The 14,497-nt window shown below is 41.9% G+C and overlaps 1 protein-coding gene across 1 annotated transcript in view; it reads left to right on the top strand.

The window, feature by feature from the left end:
• Nucleotides 1–2,192: 2,192 nt before the first annotated feature.
• The window catches only part of ppt1 (palmitoyl-protein thioesterase 1 (ceroid-lipofuscinosis, neuronal 1, infantile)), a 48,536-nt gene continuing 36,231 nt past the window's right edge, over nt 2,193–14,497 (top strand). Inside the window, exons 1-2 of the mRNA XM_069895699.1 lie at nt 2,193–2,284; nt 8,727–8,832. The gene's annotated coding sequence lies outside the window, so the exon portion shown is untranslated. The remainder of the gene's footprint in view (nt 2,285–8,726; nt 8,833–14,497) is intronic.

Below are 14,497 nucleotides of genomic sequence, written 5' to 3'. Positions count from 1 at the left end.
ACAAACAACTGCACTTTACTCTTGAAGAAACACAAAAACTTCAGACACTGGAATGTTGACCAAACAATGAGCTGCTGGAGGCCAATCAACTTTTCAAGTTGCAATATTTTATTGGGATGATCACCTCTTTTTTTACTTTAGAATAGATAAAGGGTCCTGTCCTGACATGCTTTACCTTGGCTATGCATAATACTTCAGTTTTCTCATCATTGAGGTTGGGGTTTTTAATTTGGAAACTAACTCGAAATACTCCTTCAATTGCATCCATTCTTGATCCTTCCAATGTTACTTGTTCTCAGGTGGATGACGAGAACTGATTTCCTAGACTCTTTCCAGTTACTGTGAGATATCCCTTATCCTGGCACCAAGTAGGTATACAATTTTTGGGATTTTTGTTCTTGAATGCAGAAGATGCTGTCCATTCTTCCAATTGCTACATTACTGTTCTGATTTTCCCCCCTCCCCCCTTTATGAAACCTTCTGAGCCATGGTGCTTTTGTCTACATCATGGCTTTCTAGTCTACTATACTTTCCTTGTCCTCACAGGGAGTGAGATGTGTGATTATTTACAAGGGTGCTTACAATACAAGTAATGTTGCTTTTAAGACGCTTCTGATTTTTATATTGCAGCATGTTTAAAAGCACATACCCCAAAAGAATTTCATTTACAAGTGTAAAATTGAAGTCTTTTTGACAAGGATTGACAAGGATGCAGGAAAGTTTAATCAAGTTTTTTTTGGTATTTGAACAGGGTTGATGAGAGCAAACTGAGGAAAAAAAATGGTTGAAGGCTTTGAATGAGAGAGGGAGAGTGTGTGTGATAACATTTGAAACAATGAATGGCACAGGCTGGTACTTGGTGCTGAATGGACTACAAGAGGATGCAAGGTGGACATTCAGGGAGCAGTGGATTTGTATGGTAAAGGGAAGATAAAAACAAGTATTTTGACAATTCAACTGAACACAAAGAGAAATGTAGGGATTGGGCTAATGATAATATACCATAGAATTTTAAGACATAGTATCTCTAAGCTATGAAATATAACTAATATAATGGTTCCTTTTTTAAGCACCCATGAAAAATCTGAAGCATTTGGTCTTGAATCTGTAGCAATTTTGGTAATCTAGTCATCAGATTAAACGTGCAGAAACAGAAAACAAATAATACTATTTCTATTTTTACTTTTTGACATTGTATTTGTCCTCAAAAATGTTACAGGGCGTCAAATAAATAAATCAAGAGCAAATCAGAATTGACCATAATTGAGCAAAGGGATAGAATTGTTTGCACAAATAAATCGAGAGCAAATCAGAATTGACCATAATTGAGCAAAGGGATAGAATTGTTTGCACAAATAAATCGAGAGCAAATCAGAATTGACCATAATTGAGCAAAGGGATAGAATTGTTTGCACAAATAAATCAAGTGCAAATCAGAAGTGACCATAATTGAGCAAAGCGATAGAATTGTTTGCACAAATAAATCAAGAGCAAATCAGAATTGACCATGATTGAGCAAAGAGATAGAATTGTTTGCACAATTGTAACAAAAAGATTTAAGGCTCGAAGCACAGTACATCATTTCTAGTAATGTCATCAATTTCTTGCCTGAAGTCAAAAAGCTAGAGTTCAAATTCTCTCCTCCAATGATCTTTAAACTTCATATTCATCAATCCACTGTGATTTGAGTAATAAAAAGCAGAATTACCTCAGAATCATTTTATTCCAAAATGAAAATAACCAGAATGGGTTGTACACAGTGATGCTGTCCACTTGCAAGAACATGATGGCACGAAGATTGAAGGGATGGATGTGTTTAAGAGGAGCTTCTGATCTGAAAGCTGTTCAGCAAAAGGCTCGATTCTATTCCTGTTGATCAGTCAGCGGGTTTTTGGATTAAAAATGGGAATAATTGTCATTTATGGGCGAAAGGATCACAGCATCAACAGCACTGAATAATGAACTGTTTCCAAGAGAGATGGGAGTGGGAAGGGAACAGGTTGAAGGGTGACCTTTACCCCTTCCTACTCACATCAAGAGTCAGTCACCGCACCCCAACAGACGGGCATTTACGAGGACGCCACGTGATGAGCAGGGCCCGCCTTCTCCTTGTTGTCTGAAGATGAACCTTGAACTGCACGCCCCGCCTGAAGTCTGCGGCTGGACGCGAGGTCACGTGACGCGGACCACGTGACGTCCGCCCGCCCCGCGGCTTGGCTGCGGCTGCTCCTCGGCCCCGTCTGGGCAGCGCCCGCATGGAGATTCGTCATCGGGCTCGGCATGGGTGAGTACAACAACAACCCCCCCTACCCCCGGGCGTGTGAGCATTCGACTGAATAGAGTCATTGATGGACCGGGGAATTTGTCTGTCGCCCTTTGGCGAGAGACGGAATCGTTGCTGTATCAGACTATGTAAATAATTCATTTGGAGCAAGTTTCTGTGGATTTGAGACGTTCCATTGTGTGGTGATACGTTTCCTCCATATAATGGTTGACTACTGTGTATATCTGGAGCTGGCCTGCCCACATATGGCGCCCCCCCCCCCCCCCCCCCGCCCCCGGTGGTCCTGGGCCAGAAAGATCGAGCCACCTCTCCCTTCCCGCTGTCAGAAATAAAACTTCTCACACATGAGTCTCTTTAAAACTGATGACACGACAAGCTTTATTTACAAGTCTGCAGAGTTGGACTCAACTGGCTTCTCACCAGTTAAGCCCCGATACATACAGTGCATTGATTTTTATACCCTTATTGTTTGCCCTTCCCCTTCTTATTAATACTGTTTTAACTGGTTAGTATTGCAAAAGCATTCTAAGTATAACTGCATTTTTAATTATCACGTTCGTTACGTACGCTGTGAACTCTACATACACTAAATTCTGTTTCTCACCCTTCTTATCAATCTTTTGTCTCCTGCATGTCTCTCACTATGACCATGGAAAGATAGGTTTAAAAAAACATATCCAGCTGAACCTTTTGTCCTTGGCTGCTAGTAAGCTCCCTGTCCGTTCTGGCTTCCCTTTTTATGATTAATCATCACATTTTAACTTAAGTCATTTTAACCTAAATTCTCTATATAACAATCCACCCCTTTCTCTCTTTAAAATGTGTGTATGCAAAACCAGAGTCCATCAGGGCATGGTGGGCCTGAGTCACCCTTCCAACCGTTAAGAGGGAAAGGAGTGGTATTAGGAATCTGTATATAATGACCCATATTATTTCCTTCTTTTTCCACACAAGGGGTATATGGATGTTGGGTGGTATTTTCTGCCCAGCATTTCTCAGGAACTGAGGTATGGGAAATAAAATTACCCTCCTTTCTTCCCCAAATGTGGTCCTGAAACAGGACCACTGTGTCTCTGCATTTCTTACATTTCACACCTGATAAAGACATAGGCAAACTAAGAAAAATCAAAGAACATAACAATAACATTGTGAATCAAGTCTTTCTGCGAAATCGCAAGGTAAGAGGTTTTTCTCCAGGAACACAAGTCCAATCTGAGTTCGTATCAGGGTCCTGAGGCGCCTCTACAGGTCCCTTAAATCTGGATGCGTGCGTCCACCCCTTCTCTCTTGTTCGTGCTGCAGCCTCTGTAGTTAAGAGAACTTGGTATGGACCTTCCCACTGGGGCTGGAGTTTTTCAGTTTTCCAGGTCTTGATGAGAATCCAGTCTCCTGGTTCTACTTTGTGTAAAGAAAAGTCTAGAGGCAATAGTCCTCTCTTTCGTAAATCTGTAAGAGAGCGTGACAGTGCCTGTAAATAGTTCCTAACAAATATATCCCCTTCCCCCAAGGTGGGACACCCCTCAACTGTACTCCAGAAAGGAAGCCCAAACATCATTTCATAAGGGGACAACCCTAAATCTTTTCGTGGGGCTGTACGAATTCTCAATAAAGCCAGGGGCAGACACTTTATCCAAGGCATTTTAGTTTCCACCATTAATTTTGTCAATTGCATTTTTAGGGTTCCATTCATACGTTCAACCCTCCCTGAGCTTTGTGGATGCCAAGGGGTATGTAATTTCCAAGAGACCTGTAATGCATTACAAATCAATTGCTGGATTTTTGAAGAAAAATGTGGACCCCTGTCTGAGTCTATAGAATCCATTATACCATATCTGGGGATTATCTGCTCTTGGAGGAGGCGAGCTACTGTAGAGGCTGTAGCATTTACTGTTGGGAAGGCTTCCACCCATCGGGTAAAGTGATCTATTACCACCAACAGATACTTCCATCTTTGGACTTGAGGTAACTCTGTGAAGTCGATCTGGATACGTTGAAAAGGGCGTATGGCTAATGGTTGACCTCCCATGGTCCCTGTCCTCATTATTTTCTTATTAATTTTTGTGCATAGGTAACAATTTTGCACCTCTTGTTGGGCCAAGGTGTAGATTCCCTTACACACATATTCTCGAAGCACTGTGTCACATAAGGCTTGGGTGCCCCAGTGGCTCTGTTGATGCAGGTGTTTTAAAATATTGCGAGTTATTTCTTTATTTAGAACCATTCTTCCATCTGGTGTCTTCCATGTTCCATCAGGCAGCTGGTTTGCGCCCAGCTGAGCCATGTCCTTTTCTTCCTTAGCAGTGAAAATGGGAGCCTTCTTTATGCCTTGCCTTATTGGGATTAAGGTCAGCAAACGGACTTCTTGTTGCATGGCTGCCCTTTTGGCTTCTTCATCAGCCAGTCTGTTTCCAATTGCTGTCGGGGTATCTCCCCTCTGATGGCTTGGTATGTAGACCACTGCTATTTCCTGGGGTAATGTCAAGGCTTCTAAAGTCAGAGTAATCATTTGTTCGTGTGCCAATTCCTTTCCTCTTGATGTAATTAGACCACGCTCCTTCCAGATCTTACCAAAGGTATGCACTACCCCGTATGCGTATTTGGAATCAGTGTAAATCGTTCCAGTTTTCTCTGCCAGTATTCTGAGGGCTCTCTGCAAGGCATATAGTTCACAGGATTGTGCTGACCAGCTTCCGGGTAGTCTCGTGGATTCTACTACTTTCCAAGTATTTCCTTCTATTATAGCATATCCACTTCTTCTCATTCCGTCAACACATCTGGCGGAGCCGTCAATGTAGAATTCATATCCTTCTCCCAGCGGAGTATCGCAAAGGTCTTCTCGGGTCTTGGTCTGAAGATCCGTCAACTCGACACAGTCGTGCTCCACCTCTCTCTCTGTTTCACTGCCATATAAAAACTGAGCTGGGTTGCAGCTATTAATCTTTGCAAACTGTAGATCTTCTCCGACCATTAAAATGGTTTCATACTTTAATATGCGAGAATCAGTCAGCCATCGATGGGCAGTTTGTGTTAATAAAACACTCACAGAATGGGAGGTGTACACAGTCATCTTTCCTCCAAAAGTAAGTTTAGAGGAAGGTTTTGTTTTCTTTCCCCTCTGGATTCAGCATTCATCTGTCGGATAGTCTGTACCATAACCTTTGTCGCCTTCTTTTGATCTTCTTCTTCTCTCTGCACATATACTTTTTGCGCCTTTTTTAACAGGTCGCTTAGGGGTTTTTCGCTCCAGTCCTCCTCCTTTTCTAGTTTCTTTCTAATGTCCTGCCATGATTTGGAAACAAATTCAATTCAAATAAGCTGTTCACCCATTGGTGTACTAGGGTCCACGCCCGCATACTGTTGGACATTCTTTCTCACCCTCTCCAAAAAATCAGTAGGGGACTCGTCTTTCTCCTGGTGGTTCCCAAATGCCTTGGTGAAATTGTGACCCTTTGGCACAGCCTCCCGTATCCCTTTAATTGTCCACTCTCTATATTGTCTCATACTTGCCAATCCCTCGGGTGTTCGTTTGTCCCACCTGGGTTCATTTAAGGGATATTTTTGTTCATGGGGTCTGGGGTCCCCAGGTTGTTCATATTCCCACATGAGGAGGGCAGCCCGTCGAATCATCTGCCTCTCCTGGGGTGAGAATAATGTTCCCATTATTGCCTGCATCTCTTCCCACGTATATGTGTTTGGTCCCAGGAATTGGTCGAGCTGTTCAGCCAGTCCTATAGGATCTTCCAATAACTTTTTCATTTCTTTCTTAAATCCCCGCACCTCTGTACTAGTTAGGGGAACATTCACATATCCCGTTCCCCCTCCCAGTCCTCCCATAGGAACTTCCCTCAGGGGATTTAGGCTTATTGAAAACTTTGATGGTCCTGGACCAGTCTGGGATCTTGTCCAGGGTCGGTTTACCGGTGGAAGTTTAGGGTCCGACTCCCTTAATTCATCCTTTTTTTCCCGGCCCCTTTCGGGGCAATCAGATTCATCACCTTTCCCCTCCGGTAATGAGCTTTCCTCGGGCGCAGTAGGCACCGGGGGAATATAAGGAGGGGGAAGGTTGTCCAGAGGTTCCCACTTCTTTTCTCCCGCTACCCTCAATTTAAAACATTTTGTTAAGGATCCTGGCCAGGGAACCCAACAAAATGCATATGCTGACTCTTCTTGATTCACCTTTGGTCTCGAATTTACATATATGTTTAATGCTTGTCTAACCCAATCCTCATCAGATCCAAATTTCGGCCACCAGACCGAGGAACCTTTAATAGGTTGTTTCGACCAAAGGAGACAATATTGGACCATCTTTTCCTTGTTTTTGTCTCGATATCTTTTACTATCCCAATTTTCAAACATTCTCCCCAAAGGGCTGTCAAGGGGAACTCCCAGGAATTGTCCTGAATTTTCAGACGAGCCCTTAGATTTTGATCCTCCCATTTTCCCACCTAGATCCGTTTATCGTTGCTGAGGACCCTCTCGTTCTGGACCCTACTCCCTTCTTCTCAGACGCCTCGTCGGAGGTACTGTCCCTCCTTCGGTTACCGCTGAGGTTTCCCTGGGGTTGACCCCTCTCTTCTCGGCACTTCGTCGGAGGTGCTGTCCCTCCTTCGGTTACCGCCGAGGTTTCCCTGGGGTCTATCCTAGAGTCCCACGACAGGGTCCTCACGCCACGACAAAAGCTCTATACCTGATCTATTACGTTAGGTTTTTTATCCAAACAGGTGTATCCCGTTACACCTGTTACCCAATCCCCACACCACAATCGTAAGTCGTCACTTACCGGTGTCTTCCCGGGGATTGAACCGTCACCCTTCTCCTCTCCGTCTTGTCGTGTCACCCTGTCCGGATACCACTCGCTCAAGCCGCCCGAAGCGACGAGCAAGGGACTAGGAGCCGCTGAACTCAGCGGGGTGCACCACCTCCGATGTCCCTCTTCTCGCCTCCCCTCACGGCCGGAGTGTAGATCCCGGACGAGCCCCCATTTGTCAGAAATAAAACTTCTCACACATGAGTCTCTTTAAAACTGATGACACGACAAGCTTTATTTACAAGTCTGCAGAGTTGGACTCAACTGGCTTCTCACCAGTTAAGCCCCGATACATACAGTGCATTGATTTTTATACCCTTATTGTTTGCCCTTCCCCTTCTTATTAATACTGTTTTAATTGGTTAGTATTGCAAAAGCATTCTAAGTATAACTGCATTTTTAATTATCACGTTCGTTACGTACGCTGTGAACTCTACATACACTAAATTCTGTTTCTCACCCTTCTTATCAATCTTTTGTCTCCTGCATGTCTCTCACTATGACCATGGAAAGATAGGTTTAAAAAAACATATCCAGCTGAACCTTTTGTCCTTGGCTGCTAGTAAGCTCCCTGTCCGTTCTGGCTTCCCTTTTTATGATTAATCATCACATTTTAACTTAAGTCATTTTAACCTAAATTCTCTATATAACACCCGCCATTCCTATACCTGGATCCGGGCCAGCCAGGTTCTTCTGGGCATTTCAAGCCCATCGTTCCCTCAGCCTAGTCTTTGTGGTTACTGGTCATTTGTACTTGATTTAAAACCTACGCCTAACGTCGAAGTACTCGAGATGGCAGAGGTCGACAGCATCGAGTCCACGCTGCTGAAGATCCAGCTGCGCTGGGTGGGTCACGTCTCCAGAATGGAGGACCATCGCCTTCCCAAGATCGTGTTATATGGCGAGCTCTCCACTGGCCACCGTGACAGAGGTGCACCAAAGAAAAGGTACAAGGACTGCCTAAAGAAATCTCTTGGTGCCTGCCACATTGACCACCGCCAGTGGGCTGATAACGCCTCAAACCGTGCATCTTGGCGCCTCACAGTTTGGCGGGCAGCAACCTCCTTTGAAGAAGACCGCAGAGCCCACCTCACTGACAAAAGGCAAAGGAGGAAAAACCCAACACCCAACCCCAACCCACCAATTTTCCCCTGCAACCGCTGCAACCGTGTCTGCCTGTCCCGCATCGGACTTGTCAGCCACAAACGAGCCTGCAGCTGACGTGGACATTTTCCCCCTCCATAAATCTTCGTCCGCGAAGCCAAGCCAAAGAAGAAAAAAAAAGAAACCTAAAATCACCCTTTAAACTAACTCCTTGCTGTATGGTCAGAATATCCACTTGCACCATATTCCAAATTTCAGGGCACGAAATAAAAGAAGAGAAGTGGACTTTATTGGAGGTGCCCCAGGAAAATTGATTTAACTATTCCTTTATTTAAATTACGCCAAATACTTTGTGTTGCAAAAAGTGTTCGAACAATGTTTAGTGTTTTACACTGTTATACTCTGATGTAGTAAAAGAAAATGCTTGCATAAAATTTAATCAACGTGATGAATAAGAAAACTATTGTTAAGGGTTTCATATTGTTGTAATTTTCTATCTTACTCTTGTCCTGTACAATTTATTAATTTTAGGTGACAGCTGTTGTAAAGCACTTACCTTGCATTTCATCAAACTGGTGAAAGAAGCAATCCCGGAAGTTATGTCTTATCTTTGGAAATTGGAAACAGTGTTGAAGAGGTATAAGAATTGATAATTCTGATGATAACTGGTGTAAATTTTTAAATATAGTTAAGTTTTATTGCTCTTAATGGGTGTGCAGTAACTTTATTTAATTTTTTTTTAAAACGTTTGTACTGAAAACAATACTGAGCAACATGAAACACAAAAGTCTCCACGCACTGTGATTGCAGTAAAAACACATCAAAATGCTGGAGGAATTTGATCTTTCGCCATCCATAAAAAGCAAAACTATACTGGCAACATTTGGGGCCTGAGCCCTTCTTCAGGGAATAAGCAGAAGGAGCCAGAAGCAGGAAATCTCAGATTTCAGACAATGGTGGCTGGCGAAGGAATCCAGACCAACAAAAGGTATTATTTGGATATGATAAGGGAAGAGGTAAGAATGTCTATCTAAAAGTAGACAGGGAAAGGAGAGACAGAGGTGGGGGTGGGGTTAAACAAAAGCCAGAGAAGTTGATATTAGTGCCATCTGGTTGGAGGATCCCCAGTCGGAAGATGAGGTGTTGTTATTCGATTTTTGGGGGTCTCAGTCTGGCAATGCATGAGACTGTGGATAGACATGTCAGCAAGGGAATGGGATGGGAATTTGAAATGGGTGGCTGCTGGGAGATCTATGCTATTGCAACGGACAGAGCTGAGGTGTTCAACAAAGCAATCTCCCAATCTGCACCCAGCCTCTCTGATGTAGAGGAGACCTACTGCATTTAGTGCTCCTGTTGTGATGACTCCTGCAGATTCACAAGAAATGTTGCATCACCTGGAAGGGCTGTTTGGATCCCTGAATGGTGGTGAGGGAGGTGGTTGTGGGCACAGGTTTAGCATCTCCTGCGGTCACAGGGTTAGGTAACAAGGGGACATTTGGTGGGAGGGAGGAGTGGACAAATGAGTCAGGGAAGGCAGAGAGGGTACTATGTGTCTAGTTGCGGGGTCACGTAGATGGAGGAGAATGTGTTGGATGTGGAGGCTGATGGGGTGGTAGGTGAGGACGAGGAATACTAACCAGCCTATTTATGAATAGAAAACCATATTTGACTAATCTGATGAAGTTCTTTGAGGATGCATCAAGAAGAATAGATGGGGAGGGAGTTGAAATCAATTTATAGGGTGTATTTAAACCATGCCTCTGACTCCCTTTTAAAGTGCACTTTAAAATTTTCCTCTTAAAACACAGTTTTGGTTGTCCAGTCTAACTAGTATTTACTTGGTAACTCACCTATGAAATATTCTGTCAAAATTTTCTTTGTTGGTGGGAGGTATTATGAGCTCCCATTTCATTTTTAGGGTGACTGTCACTTTAAGGGTTAACAAATCAAGCTGCAAATCTGCACAGCTTTAGAGAGACTGGAGTGGCAACAAACTCGAACAGCATGTCCCCAAAGTAGATACTTTGAAGAGAAGGGAGGAAGTATTTCAGGGACACAGGTGGAGAAAGGTTAGATTGATGGTGGAAAAGGTCGGCACCACATTGTGGGTGAAGGGCCATACTGTGCTTTTCTACTCTAAAGAAGCTTAAAAATTGTATGTTGAACTGAGTATTATAGTTGTTAGTTCCAGTGAGGACTGCTTATATTTTTTTTGAGGTATTTGTACACCTCTCTCTGATCCAGTGATTCCTATTTGTGGAGTTAAGAGTTACAAATATATATAAGATTTGAGTTCTTTCCTTCAATAACTGATTGAAAAGTCATTTTTGAATTGTTTCATTCATGCCCTTTTTAATCAAATTTGAATGTGTTACAAACCGCACGTAACGAGCAGCAATAGACAATGAACTGGACAGTGTTAAATTTTAAAACACTAATTTTATTTATAACTCTTAAACTATAGTCTTAATTTTTAAATGATCCCCAAACTATGCGCAGGTGTACTTGTGTGTGTATGTGTGATATACACAAACCTTTACAGTCCAGGCCAAAATCCAGAAAGTTGCTTCAAAGTTCAGTCTTTTTAATTCACTGTTGAAGTGTAGGCCTTTGAAATTTGATGCCCAGAATTAATGATGAACTGATTGGAAAACTCATGAATTCTTGCGTTGCCTTTGAAGAAATGTCCATCCACGTGAGCTGTAGTCATAACACTCCTGGTCCTTTTGTAGGTGAGACTTGAACTGAGCGGCCTTCACAAAGCTTCCAAGACCCTGGCACTGGTCTCTCCAAGTGACCTTCACTCTTAGTCACAATCAAAATGAAGCATTTTTCTTCCCAAAAGACCCCCCCCCCCCCTTTCCCCCCCCCTTTCCCCCCCCCAACCCGGCACAGGTCAATCCACCAAAAAGGCCCAGTCATTCACAGAGAAGGCTTTGCTCTGAATTCCACAAATATGGGTGGACACAAGAGCAACTTCAAAAAGCTGTTTTCTCTCCAGCAATCAGTTCTCATTTGCAAAATCGCAATGTTTCCAAATATATCGAATCTGGAACAGACTGTGACAAAGCTTCCCTCAGTTCAATGTATTGAATTGTCGTTGGGCTGTGATTTGTATTGTGATGGTGCTTGTGTGAAATGTTAACTATGATCATTCAATTCCTCCTGTCTATACTATCCCTTACAGTGATAATCCCATTTTACTAAAATGGGAGCTTGTAATAAGTGTGTGTACTTTGAGACTCTAGCTCATCATTTCTCCCATATTATTACCTTAAAAAGAGTTGAATATTAGAATGTGATCTGAAACTGTTCTATAACATACTGGAACTTCATTTCCTGTGTTTTAATTTGAATGTGCAGAGTTGTGCTGAAGATGGACTCAGGAAGTGAATTCAGGAGATGTAATAAATTTCATACACCCTCTTTTAAACATTGTTACTGACCAGCACCAATAGAAATTTGCCAACACGGTGGTATTTTCAAAATAATGTTTTTATTATTAATTACTAATAATATAACATCTTATCTAAACAGCCACCAACTATGCCCTAATATACATGTATAGTATACATGTTTTTTATGTGAGTGTGAGAGAGAGAGATATACATACCCAAAACCATTACAGCTTATGCACAATTCTGGAAAGTTACTCCAAAGTCAGTCTTAGAAATCCAGTGTTGACATGAAGACTCTTAAACTGATGCAAAGAAGTAATCACAAAGAAAGTGGGAGAAATCAAGTGACCAAACTGTTGTTGATGTGTTGCTTTCAGAGCTAATGTCCTTTCAGACGAGTGATTGTCACAATTCCCCTTTTCCTTTCGTAGGGGAAACGAAACAAGTGACTTTCACAATGCTCCCTGAAGCCAGGCGCAGGTCAGGCGAAATGATTATTACAGTGGTCACGATCCAAATGCAGTAATTCTCCTGCTTCCAAAAATCTTTGGGTGTGCTCCAATCATTTCCCTTAACAGGGAGAATCAATCAAATTGACCAGTACCACCCAGGGCCTCTCCAAATCTGTGTTCATGAGAGAAATGCTGCTCACAGTCTGCTGTTTCTTTCAGTGTTGGTCTCTCCACCTGTGTCCCTGAAACACTTCCTCCCTTCTCTTCAAAGTATCTACTTTGGGCACATGCTGTACGAGTTTGGTGCCACTCCAGTCTCTCTAAAGCTGTGCAGGTTTGTAGCTTGATTTGTTAACCCTTAAAGTGACAGTCACCCTAAAAATGAAATGGGAGTTTGTAATACCTCCCACCAACAAAGAGAGCAAAATTTTAACTGCAACCTGCGATGTTAGAAATGATACATTCATGATATAAACACACATATATAACATTTTCAGTAACGTTGCAAACTTAACATCTTGAATGGCAATCGACAATTGCATTATCCTTGCCTTTAATATCTTTCGCTGTAAGAAGGAAATGGGAACAACAGTACATGCAATATGGGCATGTGAGAAAGTGAAAAAGTTTTGGGAAGATCTAAATCAGGTATTAAATAAAATCACAAAAAGCAACATACCAAAATATCCAGAGATCTTTCTTCTAAGTAATATAAGAAGTAAAGAATTAGGCCTCAAATTGGATGAAGTGCAAAAAAGATTCATTATGATAGCCTTAGCTGTAGCAAAAAAATGTATAATATCAACTTGGAAATCAGAAGAGAACCTGAGAGTACAGCAATGGTACATGGAAATGAATAAATGTATTCCATTGGAAAAAATAACATATAATTTAAAAAATAAAGTCACATTATTTGAACAAATTTGGGAACCGTACATGTAACACAACAGGGAGGGCTTGCCTCGGACCTCCACCCCCCCCCCACTAAAACGATAAGAAGACAAAATGACTTGATCCAGTGTGTAAAAGTAGATGACACAATCTTCTTGATTATTTTCAATGAGTGATGACATTGTTTAATGGTTTTAGTGTATTGTATATGTGGAACGTTTAATGGGTTTGGAGGGGGGGGTGGGAAGGTAGGGGGGAAAGAAGGGGAGAAAATGCCACTGTGTATATTTAAGAGGGAAATGTTTGTATGTATTTTGATTGATATGGTTCACAGTGTGGGATAAAAAACAGACTCCAGTTTAGCAACTTTCTATTTTTGTCTTTCATACTCAAGAATACTAAGGGATTATGGTCATCGTACATATGGTCCCTGAGCTGTACAGATGTTAACATCGAATAATTATTTTGATGTTTACTGCTAAAGAAAATGGCTTCTCAAAGTCCGGTGACTTAAGCAAGGGCTGGTAACCTAAAATGGCTTTCAGTTTATCAAATGCTTCCTGAATTCTGTCCAAACAAACTTTTCACTCTTCAGAAGGTTAGTCAAAGGTAGGGCCATAACAGCAAATTTTTTTTACAGAACTTTCCCAAAAACCATTCCCAAAAACCTCCTGACTCCTTTCCTACCCCTCGGAATGGAAAACTCCGAAATCATCTGAACATTTTCCTGAACAGGCTCCAACTTGCTTCGACCAACAAAATAAGCAAGATAGGTCACAGAAGCATGGCCAAATTTAATTTAGCTAAATTAACAGTAAGGTTTGCTTTTGAAAGTTTGTCAAACAATTTCTCTAACTCAGAGATATGTGCTTCCCAAGTGCTATTCCCTGTAACCCAATCATCAGTATAAACATCCGTATACTCTAAATGTTAAATCACAGAATTTCCCTGGAGCATTTTTCAGTCCAAATGGTAGAACATTGTATTTGTATAACTCTGACAAGATCACAAACGCAGAAATTTCCCTACCTCTATCTTTTAAGGAAACACACCAGTAACCTTTTAATAAGTCCATCTTTGTAAGATATTTAGCCTTTCCAACCTTGTCCACACAATCATCCACCCTAGGGATAGGATAAGCAACTGTCTTTGTAACCACATTAACTTTTATATAATCAGTGCAAAATTAAACTGTACCATCAGATTTTGGCACCAGGGCACAAGCTGAACTCTAATCTAAGGTACAATGCCTAATAATACCATTCAATCTCTTGATCTACCAGTTTGCACTTTTCAACATGCATTCAATATGGATGTTGTCCAACATCAACATCATGACAAGCTATTGGAGTTCTCTTAGGCCAGGGCTTCACAACTTTAGTGGAACCCTTTTGGGGAACCCTGTAGTTGCGAACTGGAAGCCGACCGGAAGTAGAATGGCATCAACTTCCGCTTTGAGCTTGATTGAGTCTAATTTAAATTAAATTATTTTTCTTAAACAATAAGCATTCTGAGGCAGTGCTTTAAAAATCCCATTTCTTCAGAATTTGATTATTTT

This window comes from Narcine bancroftii, chromosome 8 (assembly GCF_036971445.1).
Source record: "Narcine bancroftii isolate sNarBan1 chromosome 8, sNarBan1.hap1, whole genome shotgun sequence".
In the NCBI taxonomy this organism is placed as follows: domain Eukaryota; kingdom Metazoa; phylum Chordata; class Chondrichthyes; order Torpediniformes; family Narcinidae; genus Narcine; species Narcine bancroftii.
The sequence above is the reverse complement of the archived record's forward strand: the minus strand, read 5'-3'. Positions and strand labels throughout refer to the sequence as shown.